The sequence below is a fragment of the Somniosus microcephalus genome, unplaced genomic scaffold, assembly GCF_052327205.1.
Source record: "Somniosus microcephalus isolate GS21.2 unplaced genomic scaffold, FLI_Smic_1.0 unresolved_chr5, whole genome shotgun sequence".
NCBI classification, from domain to species: Eukaryota; Metazoa; Chordata; class Chondrichthyes; order Squaliformes; family Somniosidae; genus Somniosus; species Somniosus microcephalus.
In genome coordinates, this window is record NW_028225183.1 from 33371779 (window position 1) to 33389644 (window position 17866).

A 17866-nucleotide genomic window follows, 5' to 3' on the forward strand; every position below is an offset into this window, starting at 1 on the left:
AAGAGGCTTTCAAAATTACAAGGGGATTTGTTTGAGGTAATAAGGAGAAACGCTTGCCAGTGGCAGGTATGACGGTAACCAGAGTAGACCAATTGAAGATGACAAAATCAGTATGGGGAGAATTGTATTACGCAGCAAGGGCTCAGGCCTACTGAATATCTTACTGCTTAGAAATGTTATCACGGCCCAACTCTCTCTCACTAAAGTCTTGCACACGTTGCTAACTTTCAAATGTTGCATTCTTCACACTGGCGTTGAGTTGATTGATAGCCGTGCTGTGATAAGCTATGTTTGTTAGGGGGGTGCAGCCTACAAGAAAATACATGGAAGCTTGATAATAACCGTGACTGTTGTGACACTGTCAGCTGCAGTTAAATGTGGGCATGAACACGTTTAAATTGTCTCGTTCCAAATGTAATTTCCTGCTGACTTTGAAACAGCCGGCGTTTTACAGAAGGCAAGGAAGTGCATTGTGTACCTGTTGAGGCAGCAGCAGTGTTGAAATTGCAAAGGTTGATCAGGAGCAGGCATTGCTTCGCGCGGGTGCATTGATTGGAGGCATTTCAAACAGCCTCAAAACGCACTGTTCCCTGACCGGGAATCGAACCCGGGCCGTGGTGGTGAAAGCGCTGATTCTTAACCACTAGACCACCAGGGAAGCTGCAAGAAGCTGCCTGCCAGCAAGCAGAGCAACGCAGACTTTCCTCCTTGCTGCTTTGAAATTCAGATCACTTTCACGCCAGGCAAACTTTGCGTACAAGATGACATCTTTTAGACGAGAACACAAAGGACATGTTCACTAAACCACAGCATCAAGTGCGGGAAGGCGTCCATTTGCCATATATTTCCTTCTATGTTTTTCTCAGAGACAGAGGCATAAAGTCAGAGAGAAGCCGTCGGGGAAGTGAAAACTGAACATCATAATATCCACGACATTGTCGAGGAAATGGTTATGCAGTGCTTGAGACAAAGCAGCAAACACACACAAAATACCCGTATGTGCTCTCTTTGTGTGGGTATGTCTCAGATATCCATCTCAGTGTCATGCATTCATGGAGGCTGGCAGCACGGTGGGAGGCCATTCGGCCAATCGTGCCTGTGCTGTCTCTTTGAAAGAGCAGTCGTGCTTTCTCCCGCTGTTATCTCATTTTCTCTCTCCCTCCTCAGTGCCCCACACAACAGGCAAACAGAAGGAGAACACTCTACTAACGAGGAACTGGTGCAGGGAGTTGTTATAAATTTCGTCATGTACATATTTTAAAATTATTTTCGTTCATTTTGTTCTATTCAACTTTTCCCAGGGTCTTTTTAAGGAGCTGCCCAAAGGTTTAAAATTGGGGATGTTAAAAATTCTCCCCGTCGGGGAATTGAACCCCGGTCTCCCGCGTGACAGGCGGGGATACTCACCACTATACTAACGAGGAACTGAAAAGTGCCGAATCTGTCAGAGCAAAAATCGACCTGTGAACAGAGGGACAGAGGCTGAAGGGACAGAAATAAGACTAAGAACAGAAGGAATAGGAGCAGGAGTGGGCCATTCGGCCCCTCGAGCCTGCCCCGCCATTCAATAAGATCATGGCTGATCAGTTCTTCTACTCAACGCCACTTTCCTGCCCGCTCCCCATAACCCTTGACTCCACTGCAGCTCAAATATATGTCTACCTCCACCTTGAATATATTCAGTGACTCCGCCTCCACAGCTCTCTGGGGTAGAGGATTCCAAAGATTCACGACATTCTGAGAGAAGAAATTCCTCCTCATCTCCGTTTTAAATGGTCGACCGGATATCCTGAAGCTATGCCCCCTAGTTGTAGATTCCCCCAGGAGGGGAAACATCCTCCCTGCATCTATCCTGTCAAGCACCCTCAGAATCCTATACAGAGAGAGACAGGGACAAAGAGGGAGACAAAGATAGACATACAGAGCAAGACACTCAGTTTGACGTCTTGCAGAGTGGTCCGAGGGATAAGGAACTTCAGCTATGTTGAGAGTTTGTGTTTGTTTTCTTCAGACGGTTAAGAGGAAATTTAATAAGAGGCTTTCAAAATTACAAGGGGATTTGTTTGAGGTAATAAGGAGAAACGCTTGCCAGTGGCAGGTATGACGGTAACCAGAGTAGACCAATTGAAGATAACAGAATCAGTATGGGGAGAATTGTATTACGCAGCAAGGGCTCAGGCCTACTGAATATCTTACTGCTTAGAAATGTTATCACGGCCCAACTCTCTCTCACTAAAGTCTTGCACACGTTGCTAACTTTCAAATGTTGCATTCTTCACACTGGCGTTGAGTTGATTGATAGCCGTGCTGTGATAAGCTATGTTTGTTAGGGGGGTGCAGCCTACAAGAAAATACATGGAAGCTTGATAATAACCGTGACTGTTGTGACACTGTCAGCTGCAGTTAAATGTGGGCATGAACACGTTTAAATTGTCTCGTTCCAAATGTAATTTCCTGCTGACTTTGAAACAGCCGGCGTTTTACAGAAGGCAAGGAAGTGCATTGTGTACCTGTTGAGGCAGCAGCAGTGTTGAAATTGCAAAGGTTGATCAGGAGCAGGCATTGCTTCGCGCGGGTGCATTGATTGGAGGCATTTCAAACAGCCTCAAAACGCACTGTTCCCTGACCGGGAATCGAACCCGGGCCGTGGTGGTGAAAGCGCTGATTCTTAACCACTAGACCACCAGGGAAGCTGCAAGAAGCTGCCTGCCAGCAAGCAGAGCAACGCAGACTTTCCTCCTTGCTGCTTTGAAATTCAGATCACTTTCACGCCAGGCAAACTTTGCGTACAAGATGACATCTTTTAGACGAGAACACAAAGGACATGTTCACTAAACCACAGCATCAAGTGCGGGAAGGCGTCCATTTGCCATATATTTCCTTCTATGCTTTTCTCAGAGACAGAGGCATAAAGTCAGAGAGAAGCCGTCGGGGAAGTGAAAACTGAACATCATAATATCCACGACATTGTCGAGGAAATGGTTATGCAGTGCTTGAGACAAAGCAGCAAACACACACAAAATACCCGTATGTGCTCTCTTTGTGTGGGTATGTCTCAGATATCCATCTCAGTGTCATGCATTCATGGAGGCTGGCAGCACGGTGGGAGGCCATTCGGCCAATCGTGCCTGTGCTGTCTCTTTGAAAGAGCAGTCGTGCTTTCTCCCGCTGTTATCTCATTTTCTCTCTCCCTCCTCAGTGCCCCACACAACAGGCAAACAGAAGGAGAACACTCTACTAACGAGGAACTGGTGCAGGGAGTTGTTATAAATTTCGTCATGTACATATTTTAAAATTATTTTCGTTCATTTTGTTCTATTCAACTTTTCCCAGGGTCTTTTTAAGGAGCTGCCCAAAGGTTTAAAATTGGGGATGTTAAAAATTCTCCCCGTCGGGGAATTGAACCCCGGTCTCCCGCGTGACAGGCGGGGATACTCACCACTATACTAACGAGGAACTGAAAAGTGCCGAATCTGTCAGAGCAAAAATCGACCTGTGAACAGAGGGACAGAGGCTGAAGGGACAGAAATAAGACTAAGAACAGAAGGAATAGGAGCAGGTGTGGGCCATTCGGCCCCTCGAGCCTGCCCCGCCATTCAATAAGATCATGGCTGATCAGTTCTTCTACTCAACGCCACTTTCCTGCCCGCTCCCCATAACCCTTGACTCCACTGTAGCTCAAATATATGTCTGTCTCCACCTTGAATATATTCAATGACTCCGCCTCCACAGCTCTCTGGGGTAGAGGATTCCAAAGATTCACGACATTCTGAGAGAAGAAATTCCTCCTCATCTCCGTTTTAAATGGTCGACCGGATATCCTGAAGCTTTGCCCCCTAGTTGTAGATTCCCCCAGGAGGGGAAACATCCTCCCTGCATCTATCCTGTCAAGCACCCTCAGAATCCTATACAGAGAGAGACAGGGACAAAGAGGGAGACAAAGATAGACATACAGAGCAAGACACTCAGTTTGACGTCTTGCAGAGTGGTCCGAGGGATAAGGAACTTCAGCTATGTTGAGAGTTTGTGTTTGTTTTCTTCAGACGGTTAAGAGGAAATTTAATAAGAGGCTTTCAAAATTACAAGGGGATTTGTTTGAGGTAATAAGGAGAAACGCTTGCCAGTGGCAGGTATGACGGTAACCAGAGTAGACCAATTGAAGATGACAAAATCAGTATGGGGAGAATTGTATTACGCAGCAAGGGCTCAGGCCTACTGAATATCTTACTGCTTAGAAATGTTATCACGGCCCAACTCTCTCTCACTAAAGTCTTGCACACGTTGCTAACTTTCAAATGTTGCATTCTTCACACTGGCGTTGAGTTGATTGATAGCCGTGCTGTGATAAGCTATGTTTGTTAGGGGGGTGCAGCCTACAAGAAAATACATGGAAGCTTGATAATAACCGTGACTGTTGTGACACTGTCAGCTGCAGTTAAATGTGGGCATGAACACGTTTAAATTGTCTCGTTCCAAATGTAATTTCCTGCTGACTTTGAAACAGCCGGCGTTTTACAGAAGGCAAGGAAGTGCATTGTGTACCTGTTGAGGCAGCAGCAGTGTTGAAATTGCAAAGGTTGATCAGGAGCAGGCATTGCTTCGCGCGGGTGCATTGATTGGAGGCATTTCAAACAGCCTCAAAACGCACTGTTCCCTGACCGGGAATCGAACCCGGGCCGTGGTGGTGAAAGCGCTGATTCTTAACCACTAGACCACCAGGGAAGCTGCAAGAAGCTGCCTGCCAGCAAGCAGAGCAACGCAGACTTTCCTCCTTGCTGCTTTGAAATTCAGATCACTTTCACGCCAGGCAAACTTTGCGTACAAGATGACATCTTTTAGACGAGAACACAAAGGACATGTTCACTAAACCACAGCATCAAGTGCGGGAAGGCGTCCATTTGCCATATATTTCCTTCTATGTTTTTCTCAGAGACAGAGGCATAAAGTCAGAGAGAAGCCGTCGGGGAAGTGAAAACTGAACATCATAATATCCACGACATTGTCGAGGAAATGGTTATGCAGTGCTTGAGACAAAGCAGCAAACACACACAAAATACCCGTATGTGCTCTCTTTGTGTGGGTATGTCTCAGATATCCATCTCAGTGTCATGCATTCATGGAGGCTGGCAGCACGGTGGGAGGCCATTCGGCCAATCGTGCCTGTGCTGTCTCTTTGAAAGAGCAGTCGTGCTTTCTCCCGCTGTTATCTCATTTTCTCTCTCCCTCCTCAGTGCCCCACACAACAGGCAAACAGAAGGAGAACACTCTACTAACGAGGAACTGGTGCAGGGAGTTGTTATAAATTTCGTCATGTACATATTTTAAAATTATTTTCGTTCATTTTGTTCTATTCAACTTTTCCCAGGGTCTTTTTAAGGAGCTGCCCAAAGGTTTAAAATTGGGGATGTTAAAAATTCTCCCCGTCGGGGAATTGAACCCCGGTCTCCCGCGTGACAGGCGGGGATACTCACCACTATACTAACGAGGAACTGAAAAGTGCCGAATCTGTCAGAGCAAAAATCGACCTGTGAACAGAGGGACAGAGGCTGAAGGGACAGAAATAAGACTAAGAACAGAAGGAATAGGAGCAGGTGTGGGCCATTCGGCCCCTCGAGCCTGCCCCGCCATTCAATAAGATCATGGCTGATCAGTTCTTCTACTCAACGCCACTTTCCTGCCCGCTCCCCATAACCCTTGACTCCACTGTAGCTCAAATATATGTCTGTCTCCACCTTGAATATATTCAATGACTCCGCCTCCACAGCTCTCTGGGGTAGAGGATTCCAAAGATTCACGACATTCTGAGAGAAGAAATTCCTCCTCATCTCCGTTTTAAATGGTCGACCGGATATCCTGAAGCTTTGCCCCCTAGTTGTAGATTCCCCCAGGAGGGGAAACATCCTCCCTGCATCTATCCTGTCAAGCACCCTCAGAATCCTATACAGAGAGAGACAGGGACAAAGAGGGAGACAAAGATAGACATACAGAGCAAGACACTCAGTTTGACGTCTTGCAGAGTGGTCCGAGGGATAAGGAACTTCAGCTATGTTGAGAGTTTGTGTTTGTTTTCTTCAGACGGTTAAGAGGAAATTTAATAAGAGGCTTTCAAAATTACAAGGGGATTTGTTTGAGGTAATAAGGAGAAACGCTTGCCAGTGGCAGGTATGACGGTAACCAGAGTAGACCAATTGAAGATGACAAAATCAGTATGGGGAGAATTGTATTACGCAGCAAGGGCTCAGGCCTACTGAATATCTTACTGCTTAGAAATGTTATCACGGCCCAACTCTCTCTCACTAAAGTCTTGCACACGTTGCTAACTTTCAAATGTTGCATTCTTCACACTGGCGTTGAGTTGATTGATAGCCGTGCTGTGATAAGCTATGTTTGTTAGGGGGGTGCAGCCTACAAGAAAATACATGGAAGCTTGATAATAACCGTGACTGTTGTGACACTGTCAGCTGCAGTTAAATGTGGGCATGAACACGTTTAAATTGTCTCGTTCCAAATGTAATTTCCTGCTGACTTTGAAACAGCCGGCGTTTTACAGAAGGCAAGGAAGTGCATTGTGTACCTGTTGAGGCAGCAGCAGTGTTGAAATTGCAAAGGTTGATCAGGAGCAGGCATTGCTTCGCGCGGGTGCATTGATTGGAGGCATTTCAAACAGCCTCAAAACGCACTGTTCCCTGACCGGGAATCGAACCCGGGCCGTGGTGGTGAAAGCGCTGATTCTTAACCACTAGACCACCAGGGAAGCTGCAAGAAGCTGCCTGCCAGCAAGCAGAGCAACGCAGACTTTCCTCCTTGCTGCTTTGAAATTCAGATCACTTTCACGCCAGGCAAACTTTGCGTACAAGATGACATCTTTTAGACGAGAACACAAAGGACATGTTCACTAAACCACAGCATCAAGTGCGGGAAGGCGTCCATTTGCCATATATTTCCTTCTATGTTTTTCTCAGAGACAGAGGCATAAAGTCAGAGAGAAGCCGTCGGGGAAGTGAAAACTGAACATCATAATATCCACGACATTGTCGAGGAAATGGTTATGCAGTGCTTGAGACAAAGCAGCAAACACACACAAAATACCCGTATGTGCTCTCTTTGTGTGGGTATGTCTCAGATATCCATCTCAGTGTCATGCATTCATGGAGGCTGGCAGCACGGTGGGAGGCCATTCGGCCAATCGTGCCTGTGCTGTCTCTTTGAAAGAGCAGTCGTGCTTTCTCCCGCTGTTATCTCATTTTCTCTCTCCCTCCTCAGTGCCCCACACAACAGGCAAACAGAAGGAGAACACTCTACTAACGAGGAACTGGTGCAGGGAGTTGTTATAAATTTCGTCATGTACATATTTTAAAATTATTTTCGTTCATTTTGTTCTATTCAACTTTTCCCAGGGTCTTTTTAAGGAGCTGCCCAAAGGTTTAAAATTGGGGATGTTAAAAATTCTCCCCGTCGGGGAATTGAACCCCGGTCTCCCGCGTGACAGGCGGGGATACTCACCACTATACTAACGAGGAACTGAAAAGTGCCGAATCTGTCAGAGCAAAAATCGACCTGTGAACAGAGGGACAGAGGCTGAAGGGACAGAAATAAGACTAAGAACAGAAGGAATAGGAGCAGGAGTGGGCCATTCGGCCCCTCGAGCCTGCCCCGCCATTCAATAAGATCATGGCTGATCAGTTCTTCTACTCAACGCCACTTTCCTGCCCGCTCCCCATAACCCTTGACTCCACTGCAGCTCAAATATATGTCTACCTCCACCTTGAATATATTCAGTGACTCCGCCTCCACAGCTCTCTGGGGTAGAGGATTCCAAAGATTCACGACATTCTGAGAGAAGAAATTCCTCCTCATCTCCGTTTTAAATGGTCGACCGGATATCCTGAAGCTATGCCCCCTAGTTGTAGATTCCCCCAGGAGGGGAAACATCCTCCCTGCATCTATCCTGTCAAGCACCCTCAGAATCCTATACAGAGAGAGACAGGGACAAAGAGGGAGACAAAGATAGACATACAGAGCAAGACACTCAGTTTGACGTCTTGCAGAGTGGTCCGAGGGATAAGGAACTTCAGCTATGTTGAGAGTTTGTGTTTGTTTTCTTCAGACGGTTAAGAGGAAATTTAATAAGAGGCTTTCAAAATTACAAGGGGATTTGTTTGAGGTAATAAGGAGAAACGCTTGCCAGTGGCAGGTATGACGGTAACCAGAGTAGACCAATTGAAGATAACAGAATCAGTATGGGGAGAATTGTATTACGCAGCAAGGGCTCAGGCCTACTGAATATCTTACTGCTTAGAAATGTTATCACGGCCCAACTCTCTCTCACTAAAGTCTTGCACACGTTGCTAACTTTCAAATGTTGCATTCTTCACACTGGCGTTGAGTTGATTGATAGCCGTGCTGTGATAAGCTATGTTTGTTAGGGGGGTGCAGCCTACAAGAAAATACATGGAAGCTTGATAATAACCGTGACTGTTGTGACACTGTCAGCTGCAGTTAAATGTGGGCATGAACACGTTTAAATTGTCTCGTTCCAAATGTAATTTCCTGCTGACTTTGAAACAGCCGGCGTTTTACAGAAGGCAAGGAAGTGCATTGTGTACCTGTTGAGGCAGCAGCAGTGTTGAAATTGCAAAGGTTGATCAGGAGCAGGCATTGCTTCGCGCGGGTGCATTGATTGGAGGCATTTCAAACAGCCTCAAAACGCACTGTTCCCTGACCGGGGATCGAACCCGGGCCGTGGTGGTGAAAGCGCTGATTCTTAACCACTAGACCACCAGGGAAGCTGCAAGAAGCTGCCTGCCAGCAAGCAGAGCAACGCAGACTTTCCTCCTTGCTGCTTTGAAATTCAGATCACTTTCACGCCAGGCAAACTTTGCGTACAAGATGACATCTTTTAGACGAGAACACAAAGGACATGTTCACTAAACCACAGCATCAAGTGCGGGAAGGCGTCCATTTGCCATATATTTCCTTCTATGCTTTTCTCAGAGACAGAGGCATAAAGTCAGAGAGAAGCCGTCGGGGAAGTGAAAACTGAACATCATAATATCCACGACATTGTCGAGGAAATGGTTATGCAGTGCTTGAGACAAAGCAGCAAACACACACAAAATACCCGTATGTGCTCTCTTTGTGTGGGTATGTCTCAGATATCCATCTCAGTGTCATGCATTCATGGAGGCTGGCAGCACGGTGGGAGGCCATTCGGCCAATCGTGCCTGTGCTGTCTCTTTGAAAGAGCAGTCGTGCTTTCTCCCGCTGTTATCTCATTTTCTCTCTCCCTCCTCAGTGCCCCACACAACAGGCAAACAGAAGGAGAACACTCTACTAACGAGGAACTGGTGCAGGGAGTTGTTATAAATTTCGTCATGTACATATTTTAAAATTATTTTCGTTCATTTTGTTCTATTCAACTTTTCCCAGGGTCTTTTTAAGGAGCTGCCCAAAGGTTTAAAATTGGGGATGTTAAAAATTCTCCCCGTCGGGGAATTGAACCCCGGTCTCCCGCGTGACAGGCGGGGATACTCACCACTATACTAACGAGGAACTGAAAAGTGCCGAATCTGTCAGAGCAAAAATCGACCTGTGAACAGAGGGACAGAGGCTGAAGGGACAGAAATAAGACTAAGAACAGAAGGAATAGGAGCAGGTGTGGGCCATTCGGCCCCTCGAGCCTGCCCCGCCATTCAATAAGATCATGGCTGATCAGTTCTTCTACTCAACGCCACTTTCCTGCCCGCTCCCCATAACCCTTGACTCCACTGTAGCTCAAATATATGTCTGTCTCCACCTTGAATATATTCAATGACTCCGCCTCCACAGCTCTCTGGGGTAGAGGATTCCAAAGATTCACGACATTCTGAGAGAAGAAATTCCTCCTCATCTCCGTTTTAAATGGTCGACCGGATATCCTGAAGCTTTGCCCCCTAGTTGTAGATTCCCCCAGGAGGGGAAACATCCTCCCTGCATCTATCCTGTCAAGCACCCTCAGAATCCTATACAGAGAGAGACAGGGACAAAGAGGGAGACAAAGATAGACATACAGAGCAAGACACTCAGTTTGACGTCTTGCAGAGTGGTCCGAGGGATAAGGAACTTCAGCTATGTTGAGAGTTTGTGTTTGTTTTCTTCAGACGGTTAAGAGGAAATTTAATAAGAGGCTTTCAAAATTACAAGGGGATTTGTTTGAGGTAATAAGGAGAAACGCTTGCCAGTGGCAGGTATGACGGTAACCAGAGTAGACCAATTGAAGATGACAAAATCAGTATGGGGAGAATTGTATTACGCAGCAAGGGCTCAGGCCTACTGAATATCTTACTGCTTAGAAATGTTATCACGGCCCAACTCTCTCTCACTAAAGTCTTGCACACGTTGCTAACTTTCAAATGTTGCATTCTTCACACTGGCGTTGAGTTGATTGATAGCCGTGCTGTGATAAGCTATGTTTGTTAGGGGGGTGCAGCCTACAAGAAAATACATGGAAGCTTGATAATAACCGTGACTGTTGTGACACTGTCAGCTGCAGTTAAATGTGGGCATGAACACGTTTAAATTGTCTCGTTCCAAATGTAATTTCCTGCTGACTTTGAAACAGCCGGCGTTTTACAGAAGGCAAGGAAGTGCATTGTGTACCTGTTGAGGCAGCAGCAGTGTTGAAATTGCAAAGGTTGATCAGGAGCAGGCATTGCTTCGCGCGGGTGCATTGATTGGAGGCATTTCAAACAGCCTCAAAACGCACTGTTCCCTGACCGGGAATCGAACCCGGGCCGTGGTGGTGAAAGCGCTGATTCTTAACCACTAGACCACCAGGGAAGCTGCAAGAAGCTGCCTGCCAGCAAGCAGAGCAACGCAGACTTTCCTCCTTGCTGCTTTGAAATTCAGATCACTTTCACGCCAGGCAAACTTTGCGTACAAGATGACATCTTTTAGACGAGAACACAAAGGACATGTTCACTAAACCACAGCATCAAGTGCGGGAAGGCGTCCATTTGCCATATATTTCCTTCTATGCTTTTCTCAGAGACAGAGGCATAAAGTCAGAGAGAAGCCGTCGGGGAAGTGAAAACTGAACATCATAATATCCACGACATTGTCGAGGAAATGGTTATGCAGTGCTTGAGACAAAGCAGCAAACACACACAAAATACCCGTATGTGCTCTCTTTGTGTGGGTATGTCTCAGATATCCATCTCAGTGTCATGCATTCATGGAGGCTGGCAGCACGGTGGGAGGCCATTCGGCCAATCGTGCCTGTGCTGTCTCTTTGAAAGAGCAGTCGTGCTTTCTCCCGCTGTTATCTCATTTTCTCTCTCCCTCCTCAGTGCCCCACACAACAGGCAAACAGAAGGAGAACACTCTACTAAAGAGGAACTGGTGCAGGGAGTTGTTATACATTTCGTCATGTACATATTTTAAAATTATTTTCGTTCATTTTGTTCTATTCAACTTTTCCCAGGGTCTTTTTAAGGAGCTGCCCAAAGGTTTAAAATTGGGGATGTTAAAAATTCTCCCCGTCGGGGAATTGAACCCCGGTCTCCCGCGTGACAGGCGGGGATACTCACCACTATACTAACGAGGAACTGAAAAGTGCCGAATCTGTCAGAGCAAAAATCGACCTGTGAACAGAGGGACAGAGGCTGAAGGGACAGAAATAAGACTAAGAACAGAAGGAATAGGAGCAGGAGTGGGCCATTCGGCCCCTCGAGCCTGCCCCGCCATTCAATAAGATCATGGCTGATCAGTTCTTCTACTCAACGCCACTTTCCTGCCCGCTCCCCATAACCCTTGACTCCACTGTAGCTCAAATATATGTCTGTCTCCACCTTGAATATATTCAATGACTCCGCCTCCACAGCTCTCTGGGGTAGAGGATTCCAAAGATTCACGACATTCTGAGAGAAGAAATTCCTCCTCATCTCCGTTTTAAATGGTCGACCGGATATCCTGAAGCTTTGCCCCCTAGTTGTAGATTCCCCCAGGAGGGGAAACATCCTCCCTGCATCTATCCTGTCAAGCACCCTCAGAATCCTATACAGAGAGAGACAGGGACAAAGAGGGAGACAAAGATAGACATACAGAGCAAGACACTCAGTTTGACGTCTTGCAGAGTGGTCCGAGGGATAAGGAACTTCAGCTATGTTGAGAGTTTGTGTTTCTTTTCTTCAGACGGTTAAGAGGAAATTTAATAAGAGGCTTTCAAAATTACAAGGGGATTTGTTTGAGGTAATAAGGAGAAACGCTTGCCAGTGGCAGGTATGACGGTAACCAGAGTAGACCAATTGAAGATAACAGAATCAGTATGGGGAGAATTGTATTACGCAGCAAGGGCTCAGGCCTACTGAATATCTTACTGCTTAGAAATGTTATCACGGCCCAACTCTCTCTCACTAAAGTCTTGCACACGTTGCTAACTTTCAAATGTTGCATTCTTCACACTGGCGTTGAGTTGATTGATAGCCGTGCTGTGATAAGCTATGTTTGTTAGGGGGGTGCAGCCTACAAGAAAATACATGGAAGCTTGATAATAACCGTGACTGTTGTGACACTGTCAGCTGCAGTTAAATGTGGGCATGAACACGTTTAAATTGTCTCGTTCCAAATGTAATTTCCTGCTGACTTTGAAACAGCCGGCATTTTACAGAAGGCAAGGAAGTGCATTGTGTACCTGTTGAGGCAGCAGCAGTGTTGAAATTGCAAAGGTTGATCAGGAGCAGGCATTGCTTCGCGCGGGTGCATTGATTGGAGGCATTTCAAAAGCCTCAAAACGCACTGTTCCCTAACCGATAATCGAACCCGGGCCGCGGCGGTGAAAGCGCCGAATCTTAACCACTAGACCACCAGGTAAGCTGCAAAAAACCGCCTGCCAGCAAGCAGAGCAACGCAGACTTTCCTCCTTGCTGCTTTGAAATTCAGATCACTTTCACGCCAGGCAAACTTTTCGGACAAGATGACATCTTTTAGACGAGAACACAAAGGACATGTTCACTAAACCACAGCATCAAGTGCGGGAAGGCGTCCATTTGCCATATATTTCCTTCTATGCTTTTCTCAGAGGCATAAAGTCAGAGAGAAGCCGTCGGGGAAGTGACAACTGAACATCATAATATCCACGACATTGTCGAGGAAATGGTTATGCAGTGCTTGAGACAAAGCAGCAAACACACACAAAATACCCGTATGTGCTCTCTTTGTGTGGGTATGTCTCAGATATCCATCTCAGTGTCATGCATTCATGGAGGCTGGCAGCACGGTGGGAGGCCATTCGGCCAATCGTGCCTGTGCTGTCTCTTTGAAAGAGCAGTCGTGCTTTCTCCCGCTGTTATCTCATTTTCTCTCTCCCTCCTCAGTGCCCCACACAACAGGCAAACAGAAGGAGAACACTCTACTAACGAGGAACTGGTGCAGGGAGTTGTTATACATTTCGTCATGTACATATTTTAAAATTATTTTCGTTCATTTTGTTCTATTCAACTTTTCCCAGGATCTTTTTAAGGAGCTGCCCAAAGGTTTAAAATTGGGGATGTTAAAAATTCTCCCCGTCGGGGAATTGAACCCCGGTCTCCCGCGTGACAGGCGGGGATACTCACCACTATACTAACGAGGAACTGAAAAGTGCCGAATCTGTCAGAGCAAAAATCGACCTGTGAACAGAGGGACAGAGGCTGAAGGGACAGAAATAAGACTAAGAACAGAAGGAATAGGAGCAGGAGTGGGCCATTCGGCCCCTCGAGCCTGCCCCGCCATTCAATAAGATCATGGCTGATCAGTTCTTCTACTCAACGCCACTTTCCTGCCCGCTCCCCATAACCCTTGACTCCACTGTAGCTCAAATATATGTCTGTCTCCACCTTGAATATATTCAATGACTCCGCCTCCACAGCTCTCTGGGGTAGAGGATTCCAAAGATTCACGACATTCTGAGAGAAGAAATTCCTCCTCATCTCCGTTTTAAATGGTCGACCGGATATCCTGAAGCTTTGCCCCCTAGTTGTAGATTCCCCCAGGAGGGGAAACATCCTCCCTGCATCTATCCTGTCAAGCACCCTCAGAATCCTATACAGAAAGAGACAGGGACAAAGAGGGAGACAAAGATAGACATACAGAGCGAGACACTCAGTTTGACGTCTTGCAGAGTGGTCCGAGGGATAAGGAACTTCAGCTATGTTGAGAGTTTGTGTTTGTTTTCTTCAGACGGTTAAGAGGAAATTTAATAAGAGGCTTTCAAAATTACAAGGGGATTTGTTTGAGGTAATAAGGAGAAACGCTTGCCAGTGGCAGGTATGACGGTAACCAGAGTAGACCAATTGAAGATAACAGAATCAGTATGGGGAGAATTGTATTACGCAGCAAGGGCTCAGGCCTACTGAATATCTTACTGCTTAGAAATGTTATCACGGCCCAACTCTCTCTCACTAAAGTCTTGCACACGTTGCTAACTTTCAAATGTTGCATTCTTCACACTGGCGTTGAGTTGATTGATAGCCGTGCTGTGATAAGCTATGTTTGTTAGGGGGGTGCAGCCTACAAGAAAATACATGGAAGCTTGATAATAACCGTGACTGTTGTGACACTGTCAGCTGCAGTTAAATGTGGGCATGAACACGTTTAAATTGTCTCGTTCCAAATGTAATTTCCTGCTGACTTTGAAACAGCCGGCGTTTTACAGAAGGCAAGGAAGTGCATTGTGTACCTGTTGAGGCAGCAGCAGTGTTGAAATTGCAAAGGTTGATCAGGAGCAGGCATTGCTTCGCGCGGGTGCATTGATTGGAGGCATTTCAAACAGCCTCAAAACGCACTGTTCCCTGACCGGGAATCGAACCCGGGCCGTGGTGGTGAAAGCGCTGATTCTTAACCACTAGACCACCAGGGAAGCTGCAAGAAGCTGCCTGCCAGCAAGCAGAGCAACGCAGACTTTCCTCCTTGCTGCTTTGAAATTCAGATCACTTTCACGCCAGGCAAACTTTGCGTACAAGATGACATCTTTTAGACGAGAACACAAAGGACATGTTCACTAAACCACAGCATCAAGTGCGGGAAGGCGTCCATTTGCCATATATTTCCTTCTATGTTTTTCTCAGAGACAGAGGCATAAAGTCAGAGAGAAGCCGTCGGGGAAGTGAAAACTGAACATCATAATATCCACGACATTGTCGAGGAAATGGTTATGCAGTGCTTGAGACAAAGCAGCAAACACACACAAAATACCCGTATGTGCTCTCTTTGTGTGGGTATGTCTCAGATATCCATCTCAGTGTCATGCATTCATGGAGGCTGGCAGCACGGTGGGAGGCCATTCGGCCAATCGTGCCTGTGCTGTCTCTTTGAAAGAGCAGTCGTGCTTTCTCCCGCTGTTATCTCATTTTCTCTCTCCCTCCTCAGTGCCCCACACAACAGGCAAACAGAAGGAGAACACTCTACTAACGAGGAACTGGTGCAGGGAGTTGTTATAAATTTCGTCATGTACATATTTTAAAATTATTTTCGTTCATTTTGTTCTATTCAACTTTTCCCAGGGTCTTTTTAAGGAGCTGCCCAAAGGTTTAAAATTGGGGATGTTAAAAATTCTCCCCGTCGGGGAATTGAACCCCGGTCTCCCGCGTGACAGGCGGGGATACTCACCACTATACTAACGAGGAACTGAAAAGTGCCGAATCTGTCAGAGCAAAAATCGACCTGTGAACAGAGGGACAGAGGCTGAAGGGACAGAAATAAGACTAAGAACAGAAGGAATAGGAGCAGGAGTGGGCCATTCGGCCCCTCGAGCCTGCCCCGCCATTCAATAAGATCATGGCTGATCAGTTCTTCTACTCAACGCCACTTTCCTGCCCGCTCCCCATAACCCTTGACTCCACTGCAGCTCAAATATATGTCTACCTCCACCTTGAATATATTCAGTGACTCCGCCTCCACAGCTCTCTGGGGTAGAGGATTCCAAAGATTCACGACATTCTGAGAGAAGAAATTCCTCCTCATCTCCGTTTTAAATGGTCGACCGGATATCCTGAAGCTATGCCCCCTAGTTGTAGATTCCCCCAGGAGGGGAAACATCCTCCCTGCATCTATCCTGTCAAGCACCCTCAGAATCCTATACAGAGAGAGACAGGGACAAAGAGGGAGACAAAGATAGACATACAGAGCAAGACACTCAGTTTGACGTCTTGCAGAGTGGTCCGAGGGATAAGGAACTTCAGCTATGTTGAGAGTTTGTGTTTGTTTTCTTCAGACGGTTAAGAGGAAATTTAATAAGAGGCTTTCAAAATTACAAGGGGATTTGTTTGAGGTAATAAGGAGAAACGCTTGCCAGTGGCAGGTATGACGGTAACCAGAGTAGACCAATTGAAGATAACAGAATCAGTATGGGGAGAATTGTATTACGCAGCAAGGGCTCAGGCCTACTGAATATCTTACTGCTTAGAAATGTTATCACGGCCCAACTCTCTCTCACTAAAGTCTTGCACACGTTGCTAACTTTCAAATGTTGCATTCTTCACACTGGCGTTGAGTTGATTGATAGCCGTGCTGTGATAAGCTATGTTTGTTAGGGGGGTGCAGCCTACAAGAAAATACATGGAAGCTTGATAATAACCGTGACTGTTGTGACACTGTCAGCTGCAGTTAAATGTGGGCATGAACACGTTTAAATTGTCTCGTTCCAAATGTAATTTCCTGCTGACTTTGAAACAGCCGGCGTTTTACAGAAGGCAAGGAAGTGCATTGTGTACCTGTTGAGGCAGCAGCAGTGTTGAAATTGCAAAGGTTGATCAGGAGCAGGCATTGCTTCGCGCGGGTGCATTGATTGGAGGCATTTCAAACAGCCTCAAAACGCACTGTTCCCTGACCGGGAATCGAACCCGGGCCGTGGTGGTGAAAGCGCTGATTCTTAACCACTAGACCACCAGGGAAGCTGCAAGAAGCTGCCTGCCAGCAAGCAGAGTAACGCAGACTTTCCTCCTTGCTGCTTTGAAATTCAGATCACTTTCACGCCAGGCAAACTTTGCGTACAAGATGACATCTTTTAGACGAGAACACAAAGGACATGTTCACTAAACCACAGCATCAAGTGCGGGAAGGCGTCCATTTGCCATATATTTCCTTCTATGCTTTTCTCAGAGACAGAGGCATAAAGTCAGAGAGAAGCCGTCGGGGAAGTGAAAACTGAACATCATAATATCCACGACATTGTCGAGGAAATGGTTATGCAGTGCTTGAGACAAAGCAGCAAACACACACAAAATACCCGTATGTGCTCTCTTTGTGTGGGTATGTCTCAGATATCCATCTCAGTGTCATGCATTCATGGAGGCTGGCAGCACGGTGGGAGGCCATTCGGCCAATCGTGCCTGTGCTGTCTCTTTGAAAGAGCAGTCGTGCTTTCTCCCGCTGTTATCTCATTTTCTCTCTCCCTCCTCAGTGCCCCACACAACAGGCAAACAGAAGGAGAACACTCTACTAAAGAGGAACTGGTGCAGGGAGTTGTTATACATTTCGTCATGTACATATTTTAAAATTATTTTCGTTCATTTTGTTCTATTCAACTTTTCCCAGGGTCTTTTTAAGGAGCTGCCCAAAGGTTTAAAATTGGGGATGTTAAAAATTCTCCCCGTCGGGGAATTGAACCCCGGTCTCCCGCGTGACAGGCGGGGATACTCACCACTATACTAACGAGGAACTGAAAAGTGCCGAATCTGTCAGAGCAAAAATCGACCTGTGAACAGAGGGACAGAGGCTGAAGGGACAGAAATAAGACTAAGAACAGAAGGAATAGGAGCAGGAGTGGGCCATTCGGCCCCTCGAGCCTGCCCCGCCATTCAATAAGATCATGGCTGATCAGTTCTTCTACTCAACGCCACTTTCCTGCCCG

The 17866-nt window shown here is 46.5% G+C and overlaps 9 non-coding genes across 9 annotated transcripts; all 9 read right to left on the reverse strand.

Annotated features, from left to right (window-relative positions):
- Positions 1-1352: 1352 nt before the first annotated feature.
- Positions 1353-1424, reverse strand: trnad-guc (transfer RNA aspartic acid (anticodon GUC)). The gene has a single exon. It is a non-coding gene; the product is annotated as a tRNA-Asp (tRNA).
- Positions 1425-3384: 1960 nt separating this feature from the next.
- Positions 3385-3456, reverse strand: trnad-guc (transfer RNA aspartic acid (anticodon GUC)). The gene has a single exon. It is a non-coding gene; the product is annotated as a tRNA-Asp (tRNA).
- Positions 3457-5416: 1960 nt separating this feature from the next.
- trnad-guc (transfer RNA aspartic acid (anticodon GUC)) lies at positions 5417-5488 on the reverse strand. Its single transcript has one exon. It is a non-coding gene; the product is annotated as a tRNA-Asp (tRNA).
- A 1960-nt stretch (positions 5489-7448) lies between these two features.
- Positions 7449-7520, reverse strand: trnad-guc (transfer RNA aspartic acid (anticodon GUC)). The gene has a single exon. It is a non-coding gene; the product is annotated as a tRNA-Asp (tRNA).
- A 1960-nt stretch (positions 7521-9480) lies between these two features.
- Positions 9481-9552, reverse strand: trnad-guc (transfer RNA aspartic acid (anticodon GUC)). Its single transcript has one exon. It is a non-coding gene; the product is annotated as a tRNA-Asp (tRNA).
- A 1960-nt stretch (positions 9553-11512) lies between these two features.
- Positions 11513-11584, reverse strand: trnad-guc (transfer RNA aspartic acid (anticodon GUC)). The gene has a single exon. It is a non-coding gene; the product is annotated as a tRNA-Asp (tRNA).
- Positions 11585-13537: 1953 nt separating this feature from the next.
- On the reverse strand, positions 13538-13609 carry trnad-guc (transfer RNA aspartic acid (anticodon GUC)). Its single transcript has one exon. It is a non-coding gene; the product is annotated as a tRNA-Asp (tRNA).
- Positions 13610-15569: 1960 nt separating this feature from the next.
- trnad-guc (transfer RNA aspartic acid (anticodon GUC)) lies at positions 15570-15641 on the reverse strand. Its single transcript has one exon. It is a non-coding gene; the product is annotated as a tRNA-Asp (tRNA).
- A 1960-nt stretch (positions 15642-17601) lies between these two features.
- Positions 17602-17673, reverse strand: trnad-guc (transfer RNA aspartic acid (anticodon GUC)). Its single transcript has one exon. It is a non-coding gene; the product is annotated as a tRNA-Asp (tRNA).
- Positions 17674-17866: the final 193 nt, after the last annotated feature.